This window comes from Pholcus phalangioides, unplaced genomic scaffold, assembly GCF_987345545.1.
Source record: "Pholcus phalangioides strain wild (caught in Gottingen) unplaced genomic scaffold, Ppha-v1.0 ptg000007l_1, whole genome shotgun sequence".
In the NCBI taxonomy this organism is placed as follows: domain Eukaryota; kingdom Metazoa; phylum Arthropoda; class Arachnida; order Araneae; family Pholcidae; genus Pholcus; species Pholcus phalangioides.
Genome location: NW_028301600.1, coordinates 58,813,336 through 58,828,565, shown reverse-complemented (window position 1 = coordinate 58,828,565; position 15,230 = coordinate 58,813,336).

Here is a 15,230-nt window from a genome sequence, read left to right as displayed (position 1 = left end):
TAAAGCCATGGTCACGTTGGGAGGGGGGCCCTTAAAGCCATGGTCACCCGTTGACTCTGACACCGACCTTGTCGCAGCTGCAAACGTCCGTGAAATGCCGGGCATTTTTCAAAGGGTTCGACAATCAACGCGTCGCCGTTGTGAAGCCGTGCATAACTGTGGATGGTAAGAACTTTGAGCACTTGTTGTGAAACTTAACGTGTACACCCGCGGTTCTCAACCGGTGCTCCGCGGAGCCCTTGGGGCTCCTTGTGCACTCTCCAGGAGCTCCGCGGTCGCTCGAGGAAAATAAAAAAAACAGTAAAATTTAATAAAATAAGTATAAATATTTTTAAATAGTAAAAATGAATCAGTAACTTTGATGAATAATTAAAAAATTGGCCTACAGGGCTCCGCCATAGAATTTCTTTGCTTAAAAGGGCTCCGCGAGTCAAAAAATGTTGAGAACCACTGGTGTACACGAACTGTCCTTGTGTAAAGTATCGCTAAATAAAGAGTTTTTGCACCCAATTATTGGCTTATCATTTCTGCATCTTCGTTTATCCTCCAGCTGATCCAGGTTGGGGTTTCCGGTCATACATTCCTATGTTATTCTGTTTTGTTTTTGTACCTCCCCTAAAAGTTAGTACTTGCGTTTTGAATCCCCCGTATATATATTATAATTTATTTTTTCATACATTAAGTTCGCTATGAAAGGAGCCCGTGAAAAATCTAGCTAGGGACCTACAAAAGATCCCAGCCTAGGGGGCCCTGCAGTAAGATGTGTTAAAGCGATAGCTTTACTGTAGAGTCTTGGAGGGATTTGTGAATCAAAGTGTCACAGTTGATAATAGCATTTAACTTGGCTCTACATCAGATATCACAACTTTTTTACATGTAAAGAGACTTGGCTTCATTTTTTACATCAAATGTTTTTGATGGGATTTCACTTCTTTTTGTAAGTACCGTAGTCCTCTTTTTTGATGTTGCTTATTTTTTGGACCCCGTTTTGTACATTGTTTCACCTTACAATGTTTCAAATACACGAGTTGAAAGGCCTTCTTAATATGGTGACTGCAGGATTCGCATTTTAAAGGATATTTGAGTAATTTTTCTGTCCCTATCCTACTTTTAAAAATGTATTCAGGTTTTTCCAGGGGCCAATTTATGGTTTTGCCACCTGTGGGCTACACGAATTTTGCCACCCCTCTCCCATTATAGTCTAATTTCCTTGACTACTCTTCCCTCTAATTCGCCACCCTGTCCAATAACCCGCTTAACCCCCCCCCCCCCGCAAGTACAACTGTGTCTCTAAGTCATTCTTTCGGTCACTCCCATACTCACACACTTTCTTAGTCACTCTTTTGGTCATTTACATACTTGCACACTGTTTTAGTCATTCACATGCTTGCACGCTATTTTGGTCACTACATACTTACACACGCTCTAGGTCACTCTTTTGGTTGCTCGCTGACATATTTCCTTGCATTATGGGTCACTCTTTTGGTAATTTATACGTTTATACATGCTCTAGATCTTTTTTTTGGTCATTAACATGCTTTCACACTATCTAGGTCAGTGTTTCTCAACCGCCGGGCCGTGGCCCAGTATCGGGCTCTAACATTAGTCACACCGGGCCCATTAATTTCTCGTTAGTTATGTGTATGGCCTGGCCTCTCACTTAGACAAAAGAAATTTACCGGGCCGCGGGCTTCCAAAGGTTGAGAACCATTGCTGTAGGTCACGCTTTTGGTCGTTCAATGGCTTGGTCCTTCACTCTGTAGGTCATTTTTTTTGGTCATTCACATGCTTGCTAAAGCTCTAAGTCACTCTTTTGCTCACTCACGTGCTTGAAAACTCTCCAGGTCACTTTTTTGGTCACTTAGATCTATTCCCTAGCTGTCTGGGCAGATACGGATTTATTGAGGGTTATACAAATTTTGCCGGCCTTCTCCTATTTTACTAATTTTCTTGGAAACTCATTCCTCAAATTTGCCACACTGGGCTATAGCCCGCTAAGCCCCCATGTAAACACGTTATTGGCGTTTTTCATCGTAGATCAGTTGAATTGATAATATTTACTTAGGTCGTGGGAGAAGATAATACGCGTAACTTATATTATGATAACCGTGACAAAAATTTGTGTATGTTCATCTCATATTTTTGTCATGCATAACAAATACTGTACGTACATTTTAACATTTTACAGGCCGAATTCAAATTGTTATTCATTATTTTTACCTTTCCGTTTCCCTTCTTTAGAGATAATATCATTCGAGAAATTCACAGCGAAAAAAAATTCCGTATGTTTTGTGGATTCATTTTTGTCCATAAAACAAAATTAAAATAAAAAAATTGTTCTTTTTTTAATCGAAAATGGGTGATTTTGGGAAAATATATCAATGATAATACTGCAATAATAAATGAAATTTTTGTTTTCGAAATTAACACTGAATTTATATATTGACACAGCAGCACTAAACACTGTCGATATATGGGAAAACCTCTTTTTCCCGTCTTCTGTGAATTTCGAATAATTTCAACTATAATTGGCAATCTTGCAATCCTTTGACATTGCTTTTTGACGACAATTGGTAATATCCAGAATTTTCCCGTATTTCCGGATTTTTTAATTTTTCCTTGCTTTGTATTGTAAACACTACCTTCATACCAAATTTCATGTTTTTAGGGCTGCTAGAAGTGCCTAGGATTTTTGTCAGTCAGTCTGTGTCAAAACAACGAAAAATTGAGTTCAAATTTCTCAAGAACTACAAATGATAAAATAATGAAATTCAGAGGTTTAACTGAATTCGTAAAATACTCTAGATATGCCTAGTTTCAAGTCTCTGAGCAACTTTAATATGAAGATATGAGGGCCTCAAAAGTATTAAAATTCACAGGGGAAAAAAAAGTTGGGGAAGTTGTATTAAAATTCACAGGGAAAATCTAAGTTGCTTCCAGAAAAGGATGCTAAGGCCGTGCTTGTTTTGCTCGACTAGGCGGGGGTGCCCCCCTCAGATGTTTTACTAATACGATATTCGTAAAAATAGTGCTGTTGTTTTAATAAATCTTTCTTTCTCCCACCCTGAAATCGGAATTTCCGATAAATCAAACTAACGATAACTCTTTACTAACGATAAGTTTTTTTCGGCCGCTGCACATTCGACTTATCAAGATTTAACTGTACTACTTCTTCATAATGATAGTCTAACTTTTCCACATGAGGCTAAAGAGTCCTGAAAAGGTCAATAAAGTTGAAGATCCACAATCTAAAGATGTATTCGAGATCTCTGAACAAAAAAACCTATACTTTTCTCTTACCATGAGAAAATCATTGAAAGATGACATTATTCTTTTTTCCCTCGAAATCTTTGAAAAATATATACTGTATATAAGGTATGGAAATTTTTCTCAAATCTCGTCTGTTAATCCCATTCCTTTCTACTGTGGGATGAATGAATATACTTTTCTGCTCTTCAAGATTATTAGCCACGATAGACAGGTGAAGCAAGCTAAAACATATCAGTTACTGTTTCGTTAAACAGCGTTGACTTGGTTGCTCATATAGCGACTTGTATTGAAAGCTAGAAGGGCAAAGAAATGGGGACTCCCATTGTCATTCATTTGAAACTGAGTAGAGTACAACAAAACCTTTGTAACTCCGATCAGATAGAAAGAAAGATTGGATGGGAAGCCTAGAGTGAGTGAGTGCAACCGTCACTGGCCCCAACTCATCCCAACTATTTTTTAGAGCAATTTTATGATGGCGGGGTCTGCTGATCTTTTGAACTGTCTTCCTTTTGTATGTTCCCCATTCCTGTTTACAACGGCATATGAATATGAGCGACATTCGGTCTATCATCTCTACAGGATTAAGTCGTCTAGCAGTGTGGGACCAAGCCTGCCTACCATAGTATCATCCTTTCCGGCAGCATATTAAACGTCGATCTAATCCTCCGTTCATCCCGATACTTTCCTTTATGTATTCTACTGAATGATGTTCATACCCGCGTATAGACCTTCAGGATTTTCAATATGAAATGGCATCAATTTTGATCTTTTTTTCATGCCGAGGCAATTCAAAAGAAATAACCCAAAACTTCTGCCATAGAAAAAATAAATAGTGCTTCAGTGAACAACTACAGTGCATTGTACAAAAAATACATTTAGTTGGACAAGGAGACTTGCGTACCTTTTGTTCTAAAATGTTTTATACCGAGCTTTAGTGAAACCTATCACTTTTAGTAGAAGTCGATAATTTTAATCTTTTCTGGTGCACAATATATCTGAAATAAATTGCTTTGTTTTTTTTTTTTTTACTTTGTAGCTCATTCGTATCGCTGCAATTTTAGAATTTTGATGTTCTTATTCACTATCGAATACCAATAGTAATAAAAAATAAGCTTCAGTCTTGAATTTAAGGTATCCGACTACCTTTCTTGTCATTTTTCTATAAAATGGTACTGGAGTGAACTTTAATAAGTTTTTGGTACTGAGTAGGCACACACAACAAAACCTTTATAACTTCATCAAAATGTGGGGTCTCAAAATGGTGAAAGCAATAATACATATTGAACTATGTACCTATGTCATCTTCTATGAAAAATTATTTTTATGTCAAATTTTTTAAACAAAATCCATGCAACATTTGAATCACGATTGTAAAAAAAAAATTAAAAAACATTTTTTCACAGTTGGTTTAGCTAGTAATGATGCAGTTTTGGTATCAAAATTTAAAGGATTGTATGGTATGCTCATAAGTTACATTCAAATCTATTGATGTACGTGTGAATTCTTTAAAACTTCATTCTACATATCGTGTACAAAACACTGTAATTAGATAAATATTGTACGATAGACCTCAGATTTTGGTACAAAACCTTAACAGTAACCTAAACATTATAAACAATAACAGGGTCGCAACTAGATGCTCCGTCAGTCGGGTCAAGCGAGCATTTTGGTGCCCCTTGTAATGCTGAAGGAGAGGTTAGAGAGCGAAATTGCGCCCCCCCCCGGTCCGGCACCCAGGTCACCAGTGTCGCCTGCTCCCCCATAAGGGGACCCTGTATGGCAAAATATCATATTGAAAAATTTTGTAATAATAAATCAATAGATTTTTAGAAATCATGTTTCAATCTCACTAAACTGGCAAAAAAATAGCATTCTTCGTAAAATGCGTTTCAAATTTTTATTCACGGATTACTTGTACGTAAAAATTCAACAGTAAAGTGTATGTAACTCTGGTTCTAATGGTCATATAAACAAAGCAAAGCATATTTTGGAATTGTAAAAAATGGGGCTTTTAGAGAAAAAAAAATGAAAATCAGTATTTTCTTCCAAAATGACGCTATAAACGTAGTCGGATACCTTGTCTTATGCATAATTATTCTGCTTTGCGAGAAAGTATATTATGTATATTCTTGTCATGAATGTTCTTCCCCCTCCCCCGCAGTTATCCGTCATTTCGCTTAGGTGCCGCTTTACAAACGGGGGTTCTAGCGGATCAATCGCTTTTCCCTCGAGTGTCCTTTACAAGCAGGCCTATATTTCCTGTTAGTTCTTCCCCACGAGGCAATTTTTCAGCAGCATCGGTCAGCTGTCCAGCAACCAGTAGCAAATGATTCAAAGGTCACCATTGCCAAGTAAGCAGTCATTTTTCATGAAGTTCTCAATGAGTCTGTCTGAACACACTGCGGGGGCGGTATGATTCAAAAAAAAGAAGGGAGAGGGGTTATTATGCCATAAACTTTGCTATAGCCATTCAGTATGAAACGTTACCTCCAGCGTTTATTTGGATTTATCAAAAGGAAAAAAATCTTTCGGAGAATGTATTGTGCAACGAGACGATCGAAAGAAAGACTGCTTTGACACTTCTAAACTACTGTATTAGTGCAATAACAAAACTGCTTTTGGAACGCAAGAATACATGATGCAGCCTTTTATCCTCCTATATATAAGCTGGCAAGATCATTCAGAATTGAAATGTTTTCAATGTTTTGGTAACTATCTCCTATATACACTGAAGAGCCAAAAAAAATAGCACACCTGCCTAATATCGTGTAGGGCCCCCGCGAGCCCGCAGAAGTGCCGCAACACGACGTGGCATGGACTCGACTAATGTCTGAAGTAGTGCTGGAGATAATTAACACCATGAATCCTGCAGGGCTGTCCATAAATCCGTAGGAGTAAAAGGGGGTGGAGATCTCTTCTGAACAGCACGTTGCAAGGCATCCCAGATATGTTCAATAATGTTAATGTCTGGGGATTTTGGTGGCCAGCGGAAGTGCCTAAAGTCAGAAGAGTGTTCCTGGAGCCACTTTGTAGCAATTCTGGACGTGTGGGGTATTGCATTGTCCTGCTGAAATTGTCCAAGTCCGTCGGAATGCACAATGGACATAAATGGGTGCAGGTGATCAGACAGGATGCTTACGTACCTGTCACCGGTCAGAGTCGTATCTAGACGTATCAGGGGTCCCATATCACGCCAACTGCACACGCCCCATACCATCACAGAGCCTCCACCAGCTTGAACAGTCCCCTGTTGACATGTAGGGTCCATGGATTCATGAGGTTGTCTCCATACCCGTACACGCCCATCAGCTCGAAGCAATTGGAACCGAGACTCGTCAGACCAGGCAACGTGTTTCCAGTCCTCAACAGTCCAATGTCGGTGTTGTCGGGCCCAGGCGAGGCGTAAAGCTTTGTGTCGTGCAGTCATCAAGGATACACGAGTGGGCCTTCGGCACCGAAAGCCCATATCGATGATGTTTCGTTGAGTGGTTCGCACGCTGACACTCGTTGATGGCCCAGCATTGAAATCTGCAGCAATTTGCGGAATTTAATGGTTCTCGTCAGTCGTCGTTGGTCCCGTTCTTGCATGATCTTTTTCCGGCCGCAGCGATATGTCGTAGATTTAATGTTTTACCGGATTCCCGATATTCACGGTACACTCGTGAAATGGTCGTACGTGAAAATCCAAATTTCATCGCTACCTCGGAGATGCTATGTCCCATCTCTCGTGCGCCGACTATAACACCACGTTCAAACTCACTTGAATCTCGATAACCTGCCATTGTAGCAGCAGTAACCAATCTAACAACTATGCCAGACACTTGTTGTGTTATATAGGCGTTGCCGACCGCAGCGCCGTACTCTGATTGATTCCATATCTCTTTATTTGCATACGCATGCCTGTACCAATTTTTTTGGCTCTTCAGTTTATATATATTTTTTTAATCGATTATATTTCTTGAGTTTCTCGAACACAAATATAACACGTTTACACACGTATACATTACTTATGAAATTTAAATTGAAAAATTACCGAAATATTAAATTTATCTTAAATGCGAACTCCAAAAAAATCTATGTTTAAGGTTTCTTTGGGAATAAGACTAATGTCGAATAGATTTTGAGCATATAATGAATAATTTCATCCCCAAAATATCAAGATTCTAGGAGCATCTCTGGCCAATCTCATGGAACCCTAAATTGCCACTGCACACCATTTGGTAACCATTGATCAGAAACCTAAGTTTTTCAAGGAAAATCTAAAAATTCGAGAGGTTTTGAGTTCATTCTTGAGTAGGACCTTGAAGTTAAGGCGTAACGTATCAAGTAATTTACTATTCAAGTGATTATGTTGTTAAAAAGATAAGTTGTAAAAAGTACTAAAATCTGTTCCAACGTAAGTAATGAAGTAGTGAATGCTCATTTTGGATAATACGTGGCCTCGCCCACAGATGCATGCGTATAGAGTTTACTTCATCGAAAAAAATAATCTGAATTCTATCCTATTTGTCAATTTGGCAACTAAATCACTTAACAACTTAAACCCGTGTAAACGGCTCTTAACGTCTACATACATTTTAAAGTACTTGACGACTTAAGATTCAGTAACCTACTAAATTATTTGACGTGCGTAAACGGACCCCAAGTCCTTTGGCAAGTCCTAGTTTTAATTTTTTTGCATTTCACTTAAAGCAGGGGTTCTTAACCTTTTGTATTCCAAGAAATTAATCCCTTCATAGAATAATATTCAGCACATAATAATGTAAAAACAATAAGTTAATTGTTATTTCATTTCAAGCTCACTCTGAAACCTCTTCAAGGACCAAGGGCTAAGAAGCACTGATTTAAAAAGTATAAACATTTTTAATTTTTATATTTAAAAAAATACCAATTTTCTAAATTTTTTCGCACTTCATTTGAAAAAAAATAATAACATTTTCAGCTACATAAACATATAAACGAAATTTGAACTGATGTTTATAGTACTGATGTTTGGTAAAACTAAATATTTTTTTCCACTATGTCAGAATTAAAAAATAATTGTATTAACAAATGTATTTGTTTTTTCATAACATAAAGTTTTTAGGGAGTGGAGCCGAAGAAATCGAATTCTATCGTGCTAATGGAAAGGACCAGAATAGCTCTCAGCTTTTTTTTCACGAGGGATCTACTATCGTGTAAAGTATATTACTGAAGCACGCAACTTCACCAGTTATTTGCATTCAGTTGAAAGGAGAACGAGGAACAAAGAGGCTAGAGTTGTGACTATGCGATGTGTATCGTCTCGTATTTCAAATGTACTTGTAAAAGTATTACTTTTGAAACGGCATGGATCAAAGTAACATTAAATGAAACGGAAGAGTAAACGCCCCACTAAAAAAAGGTCTTCCTCTCCATCTGCTCTCCTTCATTGGTGTTGGGATTGAACGCGTGTGTATCATAATGCCTGGGATGAGAGATACTTTGTTGTAATATAGTGGTGGTGAGATTGTCCGACCGATTTAGTACGTGAAAATGCAAGCCGAAAAAGGCAAAAGGGGAGAGGAACAATGTTAATCCGAGTACTATTAGTGCGTTCAAAAAAGCAAACTTTTTTTATTACACGTGTACTACGACGAATTTGGTGGAGATCAAAGATTCCCATATGTAATGATAGGATACTTTGTCCATCTTAGTTCTTCAACTGGAAAGTTTTTTTTTTTTAATTTTTGTTATACAGGGTATCCTGTAAGTCCTAATTCGTCCTTTATCTCATCAACCGTTCGTTGTAGAGGTGTGGTTCTAATTTAAGAAATGCTCAAAGTATATTTAGAAATCACTCGAGAGTGAAAATACAATAAGTCATAAAATTTAAAAAAAATCTAACTTTTTATACGATTCCCTCTTCCCCTGTCCTGTAACTTTCAATTACAAAGTTGTTGCCTTGTCTTTTTTGAGGCCAACAAAAAAAGTTCCATGTTTGTAAGTGCAATATTCGTTTGAGGTATTTTTGAATTAGAAAACCAGAGAAAAAGTTGTGAAAGAACAGCATAAAATAACACACACGTACAATGCTCCTTCCCTTATTTATGATGTTCTTTCCCGAGTTTTCTCTTGTTTTTTAATTCAAAAATATCTCAGCGAATATTGCACTTAGAAACATGGAACTTTTTTGTGGGCCTCAAAAAAAACAGGGGAAAACTTTGTAATTAGAAGTTAGAGGACAAGGACACTATAAAACTTCAGATTTCTTATTTTATGACACACTGTATTTTCACTCTTGAAACTGGCATAATTTTTAAAACGTGATAACTCATCAATTATGGGTCAAATCAAAAATTGAAAACACTTTTTCTTATCAGTTTTTCACAAGGAATCACGTATATATGATTATTGGGTGGTCGATAGTTACCATCCTGTATATACTGGACGCAGATCTTCTTCTCACCATTATATTGTTTCGTCGGACTCACTGATTACAGTAAGATTTGGCGACTAAAAATTTAAATGCAATACTCCATGATAATTGGGCGCGGTAGCCCAGGTCGATAAGATACTCGCCTGAAGTACCAAAGGATGTTTAGAGGTTTCGCGAGTTCCTTGTCAGAAAACTTTTCTGACACAGTGGTACAACAAAAACGGCGACATGACCGCAGAAAAAGATTTCTACAGCAGGGAGTCCCCCTATAGAGGGGTTAGCGCACCAACCTCTCGATGAGTATAAAAACAAGCCTGCCGTTCGGAATCGGCAATAAATTGTAGGTCTTGGTCTAATTAGCCCTCGTGTGCAGAAAATGACCGTGGTGCGACTAAAATGATCAAATGATGACCATGATGATTGGATATCCTTACGACCCCGAATATGGTATAACCCTCTCAGTGGCAATGACGAGATATCTCACCTGACTTGATGCCTTGTATTTCGGCAATGCCGAGTCCAGAGATCTCTGTGAAGCAAGCTTTTTTGCGAACATGTTTTCCATTCTCATCCCCCCCCCCGAATCTGTAAGATCCACTTCCAGTGGCGGAGTCAGCTTTATGCAAAGTTTGATAACCAAATAAGAGAGGTGGTATTTTTCTTCTTCTCTTTGGAATAGTATAAGAATATGCGTATAGTAGGAATAATAGAAAAAGAAAGAGTATTTCTCTCTCTCTCTTCTTCGGGTTATTGTTCTCAGAGTTCGGAGGGAAAAGCATTATCCCCATTACAAAATCTAAAGAAAATATTCTTTGAAAAAGTTTTACAAAGGGTTTTAGTGATTTTCACTGCGCCAGTTATAATGTGGATCAGTAAAACTTTAGAAACCGCTTAAAGAGTAAGTTCACAGGGAAAGTGATTCCTCAGAAGTTCCTCGGAACCAGGGGTTGTAGGTGATCCCTCTCTCGGCAGTGGCCGGAAGTTGTGACTGCTTGTTATTGGTAGTGGCGACGAAGCCGGAAAGTTGTGGGTGCTCGTCCTCAGCAAAGGTGTTGATGCCGGGAGGTGGGTGCTTAATCTCAATTTTTACGTAAGAACTTGAAGCCGAGCACTTCAGAATTGATGCACAAGTCAAATTACCTCACATAGAGCTGAAGTTGAGTATTCACACGTCTGAAACACATCTGACGCCCTTGTAAAGCATCATTTTCGTGGTCTTCCTAGAAAATGATTCCCGTGGTCCACCTAAAACAAGATAAACGTGATCCTTCTTAGAAAACATTCCTGTGATTTTCGTAGAAAAACATTCTCGTCGTCATAAAATATGTGTGATTCACGTGGTCTTCCTACAACTGGTGAATCCGCGATTCCCGGGTTCACCTGATTGATGGTTTCGGTGGTTATTAGAAAAAGAGTGATTATCACGAGAGAGATTCTGTGGTCCTCCTGAAAAATAATTTTTGCGAGCCTTCTGTGTGATACCGATTTTCCATCGTATTCTTATAAAGACCGATTCCCATGGTCCGTTTACATTTAAAACATGATTTTCGTCGGGCTTCCTAGAAGAAAATTCCTGTGGTCTTTCTGTAACAATACACAGTATATGTCCTAAAACATGGTTCGCATGGTCTTCGGTTTCGAATTCTTGTGGCCCCTCCTAAAAAAATAAATCCCCACGGTTTTTCTACAACACGGTTCTCGTGGTCATCCTAAAACCTGCGTCCGTGGTCCTCGTAAAAAATTCCTGTTGTCTCTGTGGGACACGATTCTCGTCCTAAAACAATTCAACGGTCTTCCAAGAATGATACCCATCCCTCGAGAACACCTTGATATCTTCCAAGAACGTGATTCTCGTGGTCCTTATGAAACATTTCCCGAGGTCTACTTATAACGTGATTCCCGTTGACATCCGAAAATATGATTCCCGTACTCTTCTAGAACGTGATTCTCGTTGTCCTCCTAAGACATATTTCGTGTATTCATCATGAAACGACCGTCATCTTTCTAGGACGGGATTTCTGTAGTCGCTGTATAACGCGATTCTCGTTCATCTGAAACAAGACTTCATAGAACGCGATCTTCATAGAACGCGATTTCCGGGGTCCTACTAAAACGATTCCCCTGTTCTTTCTAGAACACTATACTCGTTGTTCAACTGAAACATTATTCCCGCAATTTCTAGTATGCGGTCGTCCTAAAACAATATCCTCTTGGTGGGCGCGGTAGCCCGGTCGATAAGATGCTCGCCTAAGGTCTGGACACACATATCCGCACCGTGCCAGGACCGTAGCTCGGGCGTCAGTTGGCCGTGGCTCGGCTCGTTCCTCTTCAGACCACACCTTTCCGTGTGTTGCCCGTGTCGCTGCCGTATGCTGACTACGAAGCTGTGTCGATTGCTTCAAGTCTTTAACGCAGCCGGTTCGGTGTAATCAAAATGTTCAGTAAATTAATTAACAAGAGTGATTTGGATATAATAACCCTAGCGTAAATTAACAATAATTAATTGTTCTAAACATTTCTGTAAATAATCTACACATGTATATAATTTTTTTATCTGTCTGTATATGTGTGTGTGGATGTGTTTTTTATAGAAATTTTAATTTTGTTTTTATTTCGGATTGATCTCCGATAGATTTTTTGTATGTGACAAACCCGCAAAAAAGGATAGAATCTTTAAATGCAGCTGGAAATAAAAAGACGGCCATTTGCTTAGTTTGACTATATGCATTCTTGTTTATAGTTTGGAGAGAGGAGATTATTTACGGAGTGATAAAAATGGAGAGAGAAAAAAAAAGTCATATAGAAATTAAAACAATCTGTGGGGGAGAGGGGGTACTCTCTCTTCCTCACCTACACACTCGTTTTTTTTTTATTCAGAGTCAACGGCCATCATAAATATAATCATCTGTAGGGGCAGGTGGTGTCAAATTCCGATAACACCTCGGAGAAGTGTATCTCAGCTCAGTAGGAGCATATTGTACGAAAGAGCGCGCATTTCTTTTACTCTGTGTGTGTGTGTGTGTGTGCGTGCGTGTATGTGTGTGTTCGCGGAATCTTCTAAACTGAAAATTGGCTCCTCTGCAGATGGCAAATGGATATTAAAATCAATAACAATTGGGGTGTTTAGTTTGCCGGGGCTTGATTCAATGATAAAGCCTCACCAGTATTCGATAGTAATTTAAAGCACTCATTGCCAAAGTCCCAGTCGCTGAAACACCTTTGTCAGATATTTAGCACAAAGGCGCTCGACTTTTTGGAAGGTGTGGGCCACTTCATTGTTTTGAAATATTTCGCGGGCTTCTTAAGTTATCCAGAAATGAGTCTCGATCCTCCAAAATTATCTAAAAAGAAGTGGCACGTGTCGCTTAAGTGATCTGCAATCGTGCCGCGGGCCACTCGAGAGATCTGCAAATGTGCCATTAACCACTCAAATAGGATAATCTGCAAATGTATCACGATCCACTTAAGTGAACTGGAGGTTTGCCGTTAGTCGCTCAAGTGATTTTGAAATGTGCTTGAGATCACTCGAGAGCCTTGTTTTGTTTTTTGTTGTCACGGGCCACATCAAATGCTTCCGAGGGCCGCATTTGGAGCACAGGACATGGGTTAAGCATTTATGGCTTAACATGTTTCATCTGATGTGAGTACCAAATTTAAAATGTCTCATATATTTTCCCATAAGAAAAAACCCAAAAATTTTCGAACCGTTTTCTATTTATATATATAATTTATTTGGTTAATATTAACCAAAAAAATGATTCATTTATAGAGCATCGGAAATTAAACCCAGTTAGTTTTCCAAGTTTACATTATTATTTTAACAAAAATCTCCCCGGCAAAATTTCGTTATATGCTATGTGAAGCATAATTTTAAACTTTGTTTTCCCATCAAAGTTGTGAAAATGTTTATCCATATGTTTTCTACATATTACGCTAGTACCACAGAAGCGGGGCCAGGTGCGTCTAAACAATTTCGGGGCACGAAAAATGTTTAGGACACCCCCTCTCTTTAACAAGATTTCATATATTTTGTGGGAAGAGGGAATCGGCATACTGAATATACACGAACGCTAAGAAATACCCCCCATACAAAAAAAAATAATAATAACTACACAAATGTGAATTAACACAAAAATTAATGGAGGTAATTTTAAACGAATGTGAGAAACTGTTTCCGAAATTAAGGAAAACTTTAGAATCGATGGATTAAAAATAATTGAAAGAAATAATTCCAGAACTATTGAAAATTCAGAATTAATAAAAGAAATAATGCAGAAATTGATTGAAATCAAGAAATAAATGGAATTAATAATTCAGCAATTGATGAAAATTGAGAAGCGACATAAAATAAATGAGCGCTCTCTCCTCTTTTATAAAAAAATCTGCGCTCTCTTTCTCCCGAGACCGCACCGTCAACGTAAAAATATAAAATAAACTAGTTGGTGACGGTGCGGACGCGGTGCGGTGACGGTGCTCGGCTACGGTGCGGATATGTGTGAACGGCTGCATTGCTTAGCAAAGAATTATTCTTTGACCGTGTGGTGACCTACACTCGGCCGACGCACGTGTCGGGCACGGTGCGGATATGTGTGTCCAGACCTTAAAGTACCAGAGGATGTTTAGAGGCGTCGCGAGTTCGATACCCGGTTCGTCCTTGTCAGGAAATTTTTCTGACACAGGGGTACACAACAAAAGCGGCGACAAGACCGTAGGAAAAAATTGCTACCGCAAGGAGTCCCCATCGAGGTGTTAGCGCACCAACCCCTCGACGAGAATAAAAAACAAGCCTGCCATTCGGAATCGGCAATAAATTGTAGGTCCCGGTCTAATTAGTCCTCGCGTGCAAAAAATCACCGTGGTGCGACAAAAATGATCAAATATTCTCTTGGTCCTTGTATATAACGTGATTCTTGAATAAAATGTGAAACGTGGTCCTTGTTAGAACCTGATTCTTGTGGTACGCAAAAAAAAAAGGATTTTCCCAGACACATTCTAGAATGCAATTCTCGTGTTCCTCCTAAAGAAGAACAGGCAGTTAACACTGCCACGGTTATTTTCGTGAAAACGTCAATCGTGTATAATAAATTGAAATGAATTTTTTCGTACTATATAAAATGCTGTGACACGGGGGATCATGGGAAGAAAATTTCCCATAAGTGAAGGTTCGGAATCCATATCAAAATGAAGATCGATATGACGTTCGCTTCTCGGCCACTAAGGAGGGGAGAATTGGACAGAGAGAGAATAGGGATGTGAGGATAACGAACTTTGAAACGATGTGATGGGGGGGGGGGGTAGAATGTGTTTAAAAAGGAGGGTAAGAGCGCATGAAGTATCGCTAAGCGATTTGAAATTGTCAGTGCTGCCACAGTAAACCAGTAGCTGTTATTTAGACATGCGCTAACAATGTGCACACTGAAGTTGAAGTGCGGGCCCATAACTAAAGACTAAACGCGCATTGCGCAGTGCAGTATTTCTCAACATGCATAAACCATACAGAGTAGAATACTTATTAACTTTTTTTTTGTCAGAATCCTGCTGCTTTTCACATTTGACAGGCAGC